The sequence below is a fragment of the Leucoraja erinacea genome, chromosome 18 (genome assembly GCF_028641065.1).
Source record: "Leucoraja erinacea ecotype New England chromosome 18, Leri_hhj_1, whole genome shotgun sequence".
NCBI classification, from domain to species: domain Eukaryota; kingdom Metazoa; phylum Chordata; class Chondrichthyes; order Rajiformes; family Rajidae; genus Leucoraja; species Leucoraja erinaceus.
In genome coordinates, this window is record NC_073394.1 from 14,242,735 (window position 1) to 14,259,466 (window position 16,732).

Here is a 16,732-nt window from a genome sequence, read left to right on the forward strand (position 1 = left end):
CATACTTAGCTAATAAATTAATTACAATTACAGCGCTAGCAGTGCTGGAGACCCGGTTTCGATCCCGACTAAAGGTGCTGTCTATATGGAGTTTTCACGTTCTCCCCGTGACTGCGTGGTTTTTCTCCAAGACCTTCGGTTTCCTCCCACACTCCAATGACGTTCAGGTTTGTAGGTTAATTGGCTTGGTGTATGTGTAAATTGTTCCTAGTGTGTGTAGGACATGATACTTCTACAAATGTGGGAGACCAGTACTTGGGGCCCCTCAATATAAAATCGTCTGGAATAAATATCAACAGAGAATGTGGAATTTGCACCACAAGATGATGTTAAAGTTATGAGCCAAATTGGGAAGCTGAGTTTCCATACTATGTAACTTCCTGACTTTATGAGTTAGCGATAGGACTATGTGAAGAAGGATGTTGTGTGGAGTAGAAACAACATGCTGGATAAGCCTTTTGCACTATAAATCCTGCTTCTGTGCTGCAAATACTCAGAGATTTTTTTTTAAATGAACCGCCAGAGGATCTCCAAAACAACTAAAAGACCAATGTAATGAGTACTCCTCATGACTTTGGGCACATCATGGCATCAAACAGCATAATTAGAAGGATATGGGCCAGGCGAGGGCAGGTGGGACTAATGTAGAAGGGGCATCTTGGCCAGCATGGGCAAGTTGGGTCAAAGGACCCGTTTCTGTGCTCTATGGCTCTGTTAGCTTGCAATGTTCATTTGGCACAAGCACTCTCATTTTGGATCTTCAACCTTTGGCCTTGTTTAGTATTAAATAGGGGACTAAAAGGAACCTGTAGCAATTTTTAACAATTGCATCCATTTCACGAAAACGTTAAAACACATTGACTTTAGAGTTTACACTTTAGACTTCAGAGATGCAGTGCAGAAACAGGCCCTTCGGCCCACCATGTCCGCGCAGACCAGCATTCATCCTAGACACTAGGGACAATTTACAATTTTACCCAACCCAATTAACCGACAAACTTGTTGGTCGAAGGAGTGTGGAAGAAAACTGAAGCACCTGGTGAAAATCCACACGGTCACAGGGAGAACTTACAAACTCCGTACAGACAGCACCCATAGTCAGGATCAAACCCGGGTTTCTGGCACTGTAAGGTAGCAACTCTACCGCTGCGTCACTGTGCCGCGGCTTATTTAGCTGCAAGTAAATTTGATAAAACTATTTTTATTTTTCATATTGTTCCTTGGATTCTGATCAAAAATTGTAGCTAAACACATCATTAGCTGGATTCCCTGAATCATAATCGTCACTGAAAGGTAATTAATGTAGTGTGGTCTTGGTGGCAACCAGAATGATATGCTTAATCAACCAGATGTGTATTATCTAATAACAATATTATTACTCTGCACATTTGCGGCAAGGAAGAAAGTGACATACAAGTTATACAGGTTAATCCCATGACTCCGTGGTTATCAGTTCCAACTCCCCAGGCTGCCTGTTCAACCATGGACTCTCAAACATCCCAAGATTTCTGTCTTTCAAAGGGGAAAGTCTCAGGCTTTTGAGTATTTGACTGCCGAAGGGCGTTACTTCGAACATTCACGATGAACTCCACAACCTGGCATGGATCATTATACTCCATATTAGCCTGACTTTCTACAGCACAGGATATTGCTCTCACACACATTGCTTCCCTAAGGACTCACAGCAGAAATAGCCAACCTCCCTTAAGTGGCACACTCATTAGCAGTGGCATCAGATGAGAGAAGTGAAGTCTTCCAGGGATCCGTACAGGAGGCTCATCCCTTCACTATGTTTATTCATGACTTGGATGAAACGAGAGGACGTTACACATTCAAGCCTGAAGATAACAGTAACATACAATGTACTTCTGCAGTGCAAATGGGAGCAGGACATAACCATAGGGACATGAACAGATTAACTGAGTGCAAAGTATGGCAAATAGACTTCACTGTCTATCTACTTTGGGAACAAGAAAGACATTTTGGAAAATAAATGATGCTGGAAATCTGAAATAATTACAGGGTATGGCTGAAATATCTAGTAGTTTCTACAAACTCTGTGAAACGAGAAATAGAAATAACCTTGTAGCTTTGGTTTTTCATCACAATTGAAAAAAGGTAGAGTTAAAATATCTTTTGAGATACAAGAAGGGGAAGGGGAGGAGAGATAAAAATCAAAGGCTTATGAACCAATGCAAGGCGTGAACAATTAATTGATAAAGGAAGTGATCATGGGTCAGATTAAGAATTAAGAAGATACATCGAGAGGTGGTTTAAATCAAACTAGCAAAATCATTACCAGAAATTTTGAGAAGTGCTTGGCAGAAGTGGGAGTTAAAGGGACAAATTAACTTAAGGTAGGAGTCACTTTACAAAGTGCAGTCACCCTGTTGCATTTTGTTCCACCAGTGCAAACTGAAGGGATTCCATGCATGGCTCTTTAAAATGCTGCCTTTCTCGCCATCCGTCACACTGATCACAGAGAAAATAGTAATTTACTAGTTCTTCCAATTTCGGTTATTGTAAGATTTTACCGAATGCTTCACATTTACACAAGGGGGCTTGTCTGCTTGAGAACAATGCCAATTGCATGCCAGGAGGTCAAGGCATCCTGGACAATAAAGACTACATGGTTGACTCCACACAAATGATCCACTCACCAAGGCTAACATCACCAGCTAAATCCACAATCCCTGCCACCAGCAAACACACGGGCAGCAGGAACATTGAAATGGCATTAATTCCAAGCTTCCCTCCAACTAGAGCAATCAGCTGGGCTAATGACTCCCTGGTTCCTGGCCTTGGGAAAGTATTATTTGCTCGAGTATCTCAGCATGTTTTAACAAGGTAGCTCATATCATTTTACCAGCGCCTCATACAATTTTAAATTGCAATTTAAACAATTAATTGATTTACATAACTGCGAATCATACAATTCATAGTGAATCTATACACTCAATTCATTCGACAATAATGGTTAACATATGATAAGGTCATAAGGACCAGGAGTAAAATTAGGCCATTACTCCGCCATTCAATCATGGCTCATCTATCTCTCCCTCATAACCCCATTCTCCTGCCTTCTCCCCATAACCTCTGACACCTATACTAATCAAGAATATATAAGAATATTGGAAGCTAGTATGAATGTTTCTGAAATCTACCTGTTTACTAACCTGTACCCGTGAACTGCGCTTGGCACTAAAAGGTTCAATAAATCCATGGACCAACATGTTTCAAGGGGAATTAAGAACAAGAAATACATGCTAGCTTTGACAGCATCTCCCCACGTCCTAGAATTCATAAAAATATATCTTGCATGAGAATAAATTCTCAGATTCAGATTCAGATTCAATTGTCAGTGTACAGTACAGAGACAACGAAATGCATTTAGCATCTCCCTTGAAGAGCGACATAGCAAACGATTTGAATTTAAAAAAAATAATAAACTTCATCGGGGGGGGGGGGGGGGGGGGGGGGGGGGGGGGGGGGGGGGGGGGGGGGGGTGGTGATTGGCAGTCACCGAGGTACGTTGTTGAGCAGAGTGACAGCCGCCGGAAAGAAGCTGTTCCTCGACCTGCTGGTTCGGCAACGGAGAGACCTGTAGCGCCTCCCGGATGGTAGGAGGGTAAACAGTCCATGGTTGGGGTGAGAGCAGTCCTTGGCGATGCTGAGCGCCCTCCGCAGACAGCGCTTGCTTTGGACAGACTCAATGGAGGGGAGTGTGGAACCGGTGATGCGTTGGGCAATTTTCACCACCCTCTGCAATGCCTTCCGGTCGGAGACAGAGCAGTTGCCATACCATACTGTGATGCAGTTGGTAAGGATGCTTTCGATGGTGCAGCGGTAGAAGTTCACCAGGATCTGAGGAGACAGATGGACCTTCTTCAGTCTCCTCAGGAAGAAGAGACGCTGATGAGCCTTCTTGATCAGAGTAGAGGTATTGTGGGTCCAAGAGAGGTCATCGGAGATGTTGACTCCCAGGAACCTGAAGCTAGAAACACGTTCCACCTCCGTCCCATTAATGTGGATGGGGGTATGCGTGCCGCCTCTGGACTTCCTGAAGTCTACAATGAGCTCCTTGGTCTTCTTGGAGTTAAGGGCCAGGTTGTTGTCAGCGCACCATGCTGCTAAGTGCTGGACCTCCTCCCTGTAGGCCAGCTCATCGTTGTTGCTGATGAGGCCAATCACCGTTGTATCATCTGCATACTTGATTATGGTGTTAGTACCATTTACAGGTGTGCAGTCATAGGTGAAGAGGGAGTAGAGGAGGGGGCTCAGCACACAGCCCTGAGGAACACCGGTGTTCAGGGTGAGGGTTGAAGAGGTGTGCTTGTCTAACCTCACAGACTGGGGTCTGGTGGTTAGAAAGTCCAGTATCCAGTTGCAGAGGGAGGGGTCGATGCCCAGGTTACCGAGTTTGGTGATCAGTTTTGATGGAATAATGGTGTTGAATGCTGAGCTGTAATCGATGAACAGCATTCTTAAATAGGTGTCTCTGTTGTCGAGGTGGGAGAGGGCGTAGTGAAGTGCCGTTGAGATGGCATCCTCCATACTCCTGTTCTTGCGGTAGGCAAACTGATAGGGATCCAGTGTGGGGGGTAGGCAGCTTTTGAGGTGTGCCAGGACCAGCCTCTCGAAGCACTTGGTGATGATGGGGGTAAGTGCAACTGGGCGGAAGTCGTTGAGGCTTGCCGCAGTGGAGTGTTTTTGGCACTGGCACGATGGAGGTGGCTTTAAGGCAAGTGGGGACAACTGCTTGGGCAAGTGACAGGTTGAAGAAATTCTGCACAGAAAGTAACTTGATGGATTCATTACATCCCCGTCACTACTACCCATCAGTGCACAAATCCAATTGGTGATATTACAGTACATTGTAACAAGAGAATTACTAAACCTCAAAACATTATTCAGATAAATTGCCATTTGTGTCACCAAGTACTTTATTACAATACAATGAATTCCAACAGTATTGCTTCCAAACTTCATTACCACATATAATTTCAAATAGAATATAAAGCATGTAATGAATGCCTCACTGATTGCTTGAGTTTCCTTCGGGTTTCTTAGTTGCATGTCATTGCCGACTTTAGGGAAATAAAACCTCTCGTACAAGCGATATGCATGACATTGCAAAATGTTTATCATTTCCCTGTCAAACTGCGTGTTGAGTTATGGTTCTGATCTGGTGAAAAATACATATCGTTGTTGCGTCTCACAGAATGTGGTGGATTATAAATGATCATCACTATTAGCAGGTTGTGAAAATGTTCTGATGGATATTTTGAGACATTAGACTATTGAGATATTACACTGACAACAGAAATAGATTTTGCATGAAAGACAGGGGGGGCTGGAAACTGAATTTCTCTTTGGGGGTCAGAAACTATTTAACAGACATGATGGAACAGTCTTGGATAAAATTTAAAAGATCAACTAAAATCATAAAATGCCAAGCTTTGGTGTCTAGGGTGAGTAGTGACATGGCAAGCCTCTTATTTCTCTGTATCTTACTGTCTTAATCAAAGAGAGAAATCAAAAAAATTATAGAGACTAGGGCAGCGATGTGGGCCTCCTGCAGGATTTGTGTGTGATCGGAGATATTTCCGATGTCCCTGATGATTATGCTTTAGGAAGGAACTGCAGATGCTGGTTTAAACTGAAGACAGGCACAAAATGCTGGAGTAACTCAGCGGGACAGGCTGCATATCTGGATAGAAGGAATGGATGACATTTCGGGTTGAGACCCTTCTTCAGACTGAAGAAGTCTGAGGAAGGGTCTTGACCCGAAACATCGCCCATTCCGTCTATCCAGAAATGCTGCCTGTCCCGCTGAGTTACTCCAACATTTTGTGTCTATCCCTGATGACTACACTTGCACAATCTATCTGGTTGCAGCTCCTGGTGGACAACCTGGAGCAGTTGGAACCTTGGATCGACTTGCTCTGGAAGGTTCAAGATATGGAGTATTGTAGATGACTAGTGCATGTACCTTTAACATAGTGACCTCACCACTACTAACCACTCCCCTTATTAGATGTATAATTGCAACCTCCCCACCCATAGTTCTCTCTCTCTAGCTCCGGTGACAGACCACGTACAGCTAGGACAGCAATGCTTGTGAACTATCAATAAACTATTAGTAAAGATACGATGTGTTGGTGAGACTTCTTTACAAGTATGAAGTACCTTAACTAGGCAATACTTTTAGTGAGCTGGTCAACCCACAGGTGCTGAAAGAGAAAAGATGGGTGACCACCAGTAAAGATAGTCAGGACAAGCAAGTTATCCAGGAGCCAGTGGTCATTCCCATTGCAAACAAGTGGACCATGTTGGATTATGGGGGAGGGGGTGTTTGGGGAATTGGCTCAGAGTAGAGAACTGCTGAAACAGCCCAGTTTGTTGCACTATGATCAGTGCTGCTGTAATGAAGAGGGTGGGGATGGTGGGGATTCAAGACTAGCAGAGTGGTAGTGAAATGGCATTCTATTGTAAAGAGATCAGATAGGTGTTTCTGTGCTCACAAAAAAACCCATCCTGGTCCCTAGCTGCCCTGCTGCTAGGGACCAGGATGTCTCAGAGCTCATTCTGAAGGGGGAGGGTGAACACCCTGAGATGGTAATACATGTGGGCACCAACAACATAGAATAAGGTCATGCAACATGAGTTTAAGGAGCTTGGTAACATCTTAAATAGCAGCATCATAAAGGTTGTCATCTCCGGATTGCTTTGGGTGCATGAGCTAGCAGGTAATTAAAGGAAGGAACTGCAGATGTTGCTTTAAACCGAAGATAGTCACAAAAAGCTGGATTAACTCAACGGGACAAGCAGCATCTCTGGAGAGAAGGAATGGGTGACATTTCGGGTCGAGACCCTTCTTCAGATGTCTCGACCCGAAACGTCACCCATTCCTTCTCTCCAGAGACGCTGCCTGTCCCGCTGAGTTACTCCAGCTTTTTATGACTATCATGAGACTTCATCTCGGGCGGTGATCCCACACTGGTGCCAGGATCCACAGACTTTAAGACACTGCGGTTGCAACAAGCTTTCATGTGCTTTTGCAATTGAAGTACATGTGAGGCTCGGTCTTTATTTGCTGCTTTGCTGCTGTTCAGTTAGACTTTTAGTCGTAGTTTTAGTTGTAGTTTTAATGTTTTTTTTCTCCTACAAATTTTATGTTGCTTGCATGTTCTTTTTCCATCATTGATCCGAATGCTCAGAAGCTGTTCATTTCTCGTAACAGGGCGATGAACCAATTGTTGGGTAATGGAGTGAATACAGAAGGGTGCTCAATGGCCACTGTTGAGAATTTGGGCTGAATTGGCTGTTACCATCGAAGATAGACACAAAATGCTGGAGTAACTCAGCGGGACAGGCAGCATCTCTGAAGAACATGGATCCAGCATCTGCAGTTCATTGTCATTAGAGAAAGAGCCAATATTTCCATTAATTAAGTATGGGCACTATTGACTTAAATGCCTGGTAAATTCATTGCCCATTAATTTCTCGAATACACATTTGCCTGCAATTGGCTCATATCCCTCTAAATCTTTCCCATACCTGTTCAAATGTCTTTTAAATGTTGTTATTGTACCAGCCTCAACTACCTCCTCTGGCAGTTAGTTCTATCTACCTGCCGCCCTCTGTGTGAAAAAAGCTACCCCCTCAGTTTCCTTTTAAGTCTTTCAAAGTCTTTTTAAGTTTTAAGTCCCTTCTCACCTTCAACCTACAGTATGTCCTCGATTCCCTACTCTAGGTAAAAAATTCTGACTCAAAAATTCTGAGTAAAGATTAATTAACTTCTATTTATGAATTAGATTTGTCACAAGATGTTAGTTCTCAGCATTTTGCTACCAGGAATATTATAATAGCTAATTACAGTCAACAATATCTCTGGCGCTAAAAGGTAATTTTCGTATTTTTAAATTCTAGTCAGATATTTACCAGTCCAGCGCTCTTCATGTTGAAGTTGACCTCTTATGTATCTATAAGTGTGACATTTTGTTTGATAATTGTGATTTACACAGTCAATGCAAACATTGAACGTACATCAGGAATATAATTTTTTTTTAATCAAATTATCCTAATTAAGGGCATCTTTGGCTGTTAGAGGCCAGAACTGTATCACAGCTATAGTAGTTATATTCGATTAAACGCTCATCATATTAGTGACTAGTGCATAAACATTGTGAACCTACGTATTTTTCAGCTTTAAAAATGCAAACCGTTTACGTTTGTTCTGGACAAATTGAAGTACTTTGCATATATTGACCTAATATTTTTTACACAATATTTTCCCAAATGTTAATGTAAATTGTACGCTGTTCTCAATGGGTGATATCTGCATCATAATCTATACGTGATGCAAATATTTTAATACTTGTCGAATGTGTAGTAGTATCAACTGCGTCTTAAAAGTATGCGTAGATCATTTCACCTTAAAGTAATCCAACATCACAGATATCTGTAGAATGTCTAATTATGAAGAGCAGTTTGTAAAAGTTTCATGCTGCAGAAGGCAGGAAGTTACTAAACAGAAAGAGGAAACAATATAGAATGGAAGACACAAAATGCTGGAGTAACTCAGCAGGACAGGCAAGATGTCCGGATAGAAGGAATGGGTGACATTTTGGGTCGAGACACTTCTTCAGACTGAGAATTAGGGGAGAGGAAAACAAGAGATATGGAAAGGTACATTATGATGGATATTTTCCACATTACAAAAGAAAATCCAAACGTTTCTGAACAAGCAGATAAACACAATGACTTGTTATACGAACAAAGAAAAGTAGTATCTCACAGACCTATCAGCTTTCATACAGAAGACTAAAAGGTGTTTTACTTATCATAAATTTAAGTCAGTATAGAGAGTAGTACACTTACAAAATTGTATATTGCAAATGCACCGCACCATTATTAGGTAATTAAGGCAAATGGACTGAATAGAGAATGAGTTAATGAAAGAAATGCTGGGTAAACTCAGTGGGTCAGGCAGCATCTCTGGAATACATGGATCCAGCATCTGCTTTAATTAACTATGGGCACTACTGACATAAATGCCTGGTAAATTCTCAGCACAAGAAACATATATATATTTGCACGGCTGTAGATATCACAAATTTATGTGCTTTACTTTTATCACTAATGGAATGGAATATAAACAGTACAGAGGGGTCATTGATTAATAGGAATTCAGTTCAACATCATTTCATTTTATTCACCCACATAACCAATTTTGACCCATGGCTTTGTGATGTTAAATGCACATTTAAATATGTCTTGCAAAAGTAAATACATATGAAACTGATTTCAATGTATGCTCATTAATGAAAATTGAGAGAAACAATGTATGGTCCAAACAGAAAATATCTAAAATACATTTGTGGATCCTGTTATTTTCTGGTAATTAGAATGAATAGAACATCTTGATTAAAGAGTATAAAAAGGAAAGAGGCAAGTTGCCATTTTAGATTTATTTGCATAGATCATCTGGAAGAAAATTAGTGACACTAAATGCAAATCCAGAAAGATTAGGAATTAGAAACGTCCACTTAATTTGTTGATCTTGCATTGTTTCCATCGAGTTCATAAACAAGACATTTATATATCTCAGGCTAACTATAATGACAACTCAGCCTGAAGAAGGGCCTCGACCCAAAACGTTACCTATTCGTTTTCTCCAGAGATGCTGCCTGACCCACTGAGTTACTCCAGCATGTTGTGTCTATCTTAATTATAGTATCAAGTAAGTTACGAGCAGCCTTTACCAAAAATGTGCTACAATAATTAGTAATAAGGCTTTTGTATTTCTATGAGTAATTGAAAAATATAAAGTTGCTCGAAGTTTCCGTTTCTGTTTTATTTATTGTCACGTGTACTGAGGTCCAATGAAAAACTTTTGTTGCGTGCTAACCAGTCAGCGGAAAGATAATACATGATTACAATCAAGTCATTCGTACCGTATAGATGCATGATAAGGGAATAACGTTTAGTGCAAGGTAAAGCCAGTAAGGTCCAATCAAAGATAATCCGACGGTCACCAATGAGGTAGATAGTTGTTCAGGACTGCTCTTCAGTTATGGTAGGATGATTCAGTTGGTTACACAGAAAAGCTGGAGAAACTCAGCGGGTGCAGCAGCATCTATGGAGCGAAGGAAATAGGCAACGTTTCGGGCCGAAACCCTTCTTCAGATTCAGTTGCCTGGTAACAGCTGGGAAGAAACGGTCCTTGAATCCGGAGGTGTGTGTTTTCACGAATTTGGTTTGTAGATGCAAAGTCAACAAAGGATAAAATCTTGTCCTTTTATATGGTACAATTTAAGTAAATAATTAATCAAAATAAAGGGTGCTTATACACTAAGGCATTGTATAATATTAAAATTAAAATATGTTCCATCCAATAAAATTGATGAGAATAATCCATAATATAACCCTTCTGTGACTAGATGTGTACCGTTCTATAGAATGTTAACCTTTGTTTATTTATTGCATACGTCTGTGATCAGAGGTGAAACAATATAACAAAATGGTTACATTAAATTGCATCCAATCTATAAACAAATGATTCATTAATCATAAGGAGCAACTAATTAAAAGGCAAATTAATGCAGAAAGTAATCAGCAAAATAACTAATCCAAAAAATATTAAATTAATCAGAAATGCCAAAATAATGTGGGTTCAGCAAAATATGTAAATTTATATTTGCACATTATTTTATGCACTGAAGTTATACACATTGGGAAAAAAAATAGTGAAGCGATTGGACTTTAAACTGTTGGAAAAATATAGACAATGGTTTTCAAGTACATGAAGAGGAAACAGATACAATTCACCTTCAAGCTACTTGACTGACCCTTTGGAATGGTTTTGTTTTTATGAACGAAAAATTGCCAGATGTTACTGACCTTGTCCCCTCAGTTGAAGTCACTGCGTTCAATCTCTTCACGTCCATTAATTGCCTGATCAGAGTGGTGAAGTAAAGCAGTTGTTGGGCCCCCCAGTGGTGCAGTAATGCATGTGTTAGGTCCTCCAATGGTGCAGTAAAGATGGAGTAAGCCCCTCCAGTGGTGTAGTAAAGATGGTGTTAGGTCCTCCAGTGGTGCCGTAAAGCAGGTGTTGGGCCGTCTGGTAGTGCAGTAAAGATGGTGTTAGCCCCTCCAGTGGTGCAGTAAATGGTGTTAGCTCCTCCAGTGGTGCAATTAAATGCCCCTGATACCTATGGAATATTTCAAAATACTTCCCCAGCTTTGTCACACAGAGCTCAATGAAAACCATTGAATTTAAAGGAAATAATTAAAATATATGCTTGTGCCTCCTGATCTGCTTCCAGGCCACTCATGCCAAAACCATTGGGGTCTTGTATAGTGACATCAGCTTTGAGCCGATATCTGTAATTGTAAGCAAGAATTTAGTCCACAACTGAATTGTAGCAGTAGACCAGTGGAGTAATCATCAACATTTACATTTGAAAGCATTTGCACAGAGAGAAGTCCAAACCAAAGATCCTATAGCGGAACAAGATGGACCACTCCTGCTAAATGTAATGGGCGTATGTGTAGTACGCAACGGAGCTGAACATTGGGCCTTTTTTCCATCCATTTCAGTAACCTGACCTGACTCGCAGTGTAATCAACGTTGCGGGGGAACAGTTTGTGTTAATAAATTATAATTCAGAAAATGAGGAGAAGATTTTTACCAAATAACTTTTATTTTTACGAGGATGTTTCCGTAACTGGCTTCCGTCTCCACACTAGTATCTTTGCTCCACTACGGGATCTTTGGTGTGGAGACGGAAGCCAGTTACGGAAATGGGCTGAAAATTACCCATGAATCTGTCCATGACCGTACTACGTCTTTGTCGTCGAGTGGGCTTTCTCGCTTGCTATAGGATCTTTGGTTTGGACTTACAGATAAATGTAACTTGTTTTGTTTAAAATCCTAGTTAGTGGGGCCAATTAACCTATAAACCTGCTTGTCCTTGGGATGTGGGAAGAAATTGGGGCAACCGGAGGAAATCCATGCAGTCAAAGGGAGAACGTACAAACTCCACACAGACAGCAGCCATAGCCAGGATTGAACCAGGCACTGTGAGGCAGCAGCTCTATCTGCTGCGCCATTGTGACACCCGTAATATTTATTGTATACAGGAACTGCAGGTGCTGGTTTACAAGAAAAGACACAGACTGCTGGAATATCTCAGCGGTCAAAGGCAGCAGCTCTGAAGAACTTGGATAGAACACAAAACGTCATCAATCCATTTTCTCCAGGGATGCTACCTGACTGCTGAGTTACTCCAGCACGTTGTGTCCTTCTTGTAGTATTTATTTCCCTGCTGCAACGTACCAGTGAACAAAGAAAGCTCTGTGTCAGGCCGAGAAATGCTCAGTGTCAACAAGGAATGCGAATTAATGGAGGGGACGGGATGCTTTAAACATTGTGGCCAATGGGGGAAAACGCAAGCCAGAAGTCAAGGGTATCATAATAAAATGCCTCTAATATCATGATAGGAGGACAGGAGATATTCTAAGACATGGAGATGATTGTGGGCTTGGGGACGCTGCTGGCTCTCCCCAAAGGATAAACATGAGATCAGTGATTTGGTGCTCGCAATCCAAAACAAGTGATGACAGTTGAGCTGACAGTCTGCAGGGAGGACAGAATATAAAATGTCAGTCACTTATTAAGTAAATGTATTCCCAATAGTTGGTGCAAATATTTAAATGCACGTACTTCATTTTCTCTTCTAAATGTTTTGTGTTTGTCATTTGTACATGCGCAGTTATTTCGAAATTTAAAACCGTATTTACTGAAGTAGCTGTGAAATGTTTACTATTGTCCCAATGTTAGAAAAAGCGACAGATAAATAGAAATTTGGGGGAGGCACAGTGGCACAACAGTAAAGTTGCTGCCTTACAACATGTTTACCAGGGTTATCCTTACCAGGGTTTGATCCTGACTGGGGGTGCTGCCTGTACAGAGTTTGCACATTCTCCCTGTGACCGCATGGTTTTTCTCTGTGTTCGCCACTTTTCCTCCCACATTTCCACAGACGTACGAGTTTGTAAGTTACCCTTAGTGGGTAGGATACCAAACCGGGATAACATGGAAATTGCTTACGAGTGATCGTTGGTCAGCGCAGAGACCGTGAGCCGAAGGGCTTGTTGCCACGCTGTTTCTCTAAACTAAGAAATCTTTCCTTAACAGGTGCAAATAATAATTCATTTCTGGAAAATGAATCCAGAATGTAAAAGTTTGAATGGAAACCACAATTTGCAATGTTATTACCTTGCAGCTATTATAATCCTCAACTTTCATAAACACTTTCCATCAGACATGTTCTTTGGAAGGAGACGTCCATTTTAATCACATTGGCCATAAATTATATACATAGAATCATTGAACAAAAAGTTTTATAGAAGAATCAATGTGAACGTCAAGTTAGAACAAAATGTCACAGGAAATCTTTCTCTTAATTGATAGCAAATCAGGAAGTTTAAAAAGAATGGATGTTCAAAAGCCAGAGAGCGTCTTGAAATAAGATCTCATCCAAAAATCTTGGTATAAAATCTCGTCCAAAACCTCCAACTGTATCACTCTGCAGAGTCAGTTTGAACTCTAACAATCCAGTCTCTTAAACCCACAGTCTTCTGAATTGCAATAAAACATGCTACTAACTACAGATAGAAATGTATTTATTATCCACTTGAAATACTGCATGGATTTTAGGTTTTCCATCCAATGACTGTATATTCCGAAAGATTTGATCTGAAGATTGCCAACAAAATAACGATGCTCTAGTTAGAGATACAGCGCGGAAACAGGCTCTTCGGCCCATTTAGTCCGTGCCGACCAACGATCCCCAAACACTAGCACTATCCTACGCACTAGGGACAAATTACAATTTTACTGAAGCCAATTAACCTACAAACATTTACGTCTTTTGAGTGTGGGAGATAACAGGAGCACCTGGAGGAAACCCAGCTGGTCGCTGGAAGAATGTATCAATTCCATACAGACAGCACCCATAGTCAGGATCGAATCTGGGTGTCTGGCACTGTAACTCCAGCAACTGTACCGCTGCGCCCAGTTCTGCTTCAAACTGAAATAAGAGATCATAGTTTAATTTTTTTAATCTAATGATGTTATTGAAATCTTGGCCAGTTACCTTCATGATCGGTGGATCCAGGTAAGGATAACTGGATTGATAGATGAGTCAATTAGTAGAAAGGTGGAGATAGTCACAAAGAATGGAGGGATAAGTGAAGTGAAAGTGAGGAGTAAAGTCTCGAACCAGACGGTGGGTAGATGGGAACAGAGGGCAAGAGAATGGTGGAAATAATCAACCTGGAGGGAGTAAAGGACAGTAATGAGCAGGAGGAGGTGGAGGAGTGGATAGGAACTAGAGATGGGGGCCAGAGGGAGCGGAAAGAAAAATATGTATGAGAGGGCCGAGGTAGATCCAAAGGAGAGAGGGGATGGGGTGGGGGATGCTGTTTGCCTGAAACTGGACAATTGAATGTTCTTGTTGCTTGGGTTGTAGGCTACCCAAGCAGAATATGAGGTGATGTTCTTCCAACATGTAAGTAACCTCACTGTAGTATTAGAGAAGGCTGTGGAGAGACGCCTGGTATGGGAATGGCAGCGGAATTGAAGCGGTTTAAACCCAGATCTCCAGCGGTTAGAGTGCAAGCATTTGGTGAAGTAGTTAACTGCTCCACGATTGATATCACCGATATAATAGAGACCATATTGAGAGCACCGAATGCAATGACTAAGTTTGAAGCCTTACATTTTCCACCCAGCTATCTCCCTTCTACTCCATTCTTGTAAAAGGATCCTGACTCAAAATGTTGTCTGCCCACTTCCCTACACAGATGCTGCCAGGCCCAACAGTTTGCTCTTTGTTCAAGATTACAGCGACTGCAGTCTCTTGTGTCTCCTGATAATTACTTAATATTGATGCCGCAGTGATCAATGGTATTCATAAGATCATAAGATCATAAATGATAGGAATAGAATTAGGCCATTTGGTCTACTCCGCCATTCAAACATGGCTGATCTATCTCTCCCTCCGAACCCCATTCTCCTGCCTTCTCCCCATAACCTCTGACACCCGTACTAATCAAGAATCTATCTATCACTGCCTTAAATATATCCACTGACTTTGCCTCCTCAGCCTTTTGTGGCAAAGAAATCCACAGATTCACCACCATCACATTGATTCATGGAATTTGCATTGAACTATGTATCCACTTTCTAATCATAGATTCTATGTGGAAAGCGTTAAAAAGCTTCATTTTATTTGTATAAAATTAGTCTTGTGTTTGTTTCCTGACTTGACCTGAGCTAATGGACAGGAACCTGGACAGCAGTTCTTCACAAAATAGAGTGGGCTAGGGAGTTGAAATCATTCAAATCCCAATTAAAATGTAATAAGGAAAACATCACATAATTTGCTGCGTGCCTTGCAAATTGTTATCAAATTTGTACAGAAAATGCTGGAGGCAGATATGCTGTTTCCAAGTAAATCCTGATTAGCATTTACAATTGATGCTGAGTTTGGAAAGGATCTGATTCAGGTGTGAGTCATGCAATTCTGATATAAAGATTCACAGCTATTTTTGTTTTAGTGAATTGATATACAGGGCTCCAGCAAAATCACAGCGAAGGGATGAAATGAAATGAAATGACTCTCTCACTGTTTCTGACTTAGATGTTGAACAGCAATTAATTCTTGTAAGTCCTTTGATGAGTCCTGTTGACCAGCTGCGTAGGGGGAAGGGGTGGGGAAGGTCGGATGTGTCAGCATCAGGCTTCCAGCTTGAGTCTGACTTCCAAGTCGCAAATGCAGAAGCCAGAGAAAAGCTGGCTCACTAGATAATCAAAAGGGTTGAGTGTGTTTACTTGTCATATGCACCGGGAAGGAACTAGGATATGCAATTCTTACTTGCTGCAACTTTATAGGCAGCAACGACGACGACAATCAATACAATGTCATCTTTTCAGTTATTCCGCACAAGTTGCGCTAAAACTAAAATGCTTGGAGCAATCATAGTAGTGCAATGTCCATAGTGGGTCAGTGCTGAGGTAGGGTTGGGGTTGTAAAGCATGGTTCAAGAGCCTGATGATTGATGGAAAGAAGCTGTTCTTGATCCAGGAAGTAATGGTTCTCAGGCTTCTGTACCCTCTTCCGGAAGGTAGCAGCGAGAAAAGAGCATGGCTAGGGTGCTATAGGTGTTTGATAAAGGGGCGTTGGTGAACCTTCTTTGTGGTTGAATCTCTGAGCCAGGACCAGGAAAGATCATCATAGATACCTATGCCCAGGAACCTGAAGATGTTAACTCTCTCCAACGCTATCGCGCCAACGAAGACAGGTCCATGGTCCATACAAAAGTCAATAGTAAAAATCTTGGTTTTGCTCGTGTTGGGAACAAGTTTGCCATTCCAGAATCTCCGTCCCGTATTCCGACTCGTTGATACCCGTTTTTCATCCATTGACGTTGGTATTGTCAGCTTATTTAACGATAATGTTGAAACTGTGTCTGTCAACTGGGTATTGAGAAAGAGAGAAGAGAGAGAGAGAGAGAGAGTGGAGCACGGGACTGAATTTGCATCGCTAATGTGCCCCTGTGCTAATGGTCAGCGAGGAGGTGTTGTTGCCAATCGATAATGATTGAGATCTGCCATTGAGCAAGTAAAGGATCCATTGCATGGGGTGGATCAGAGAGTGAT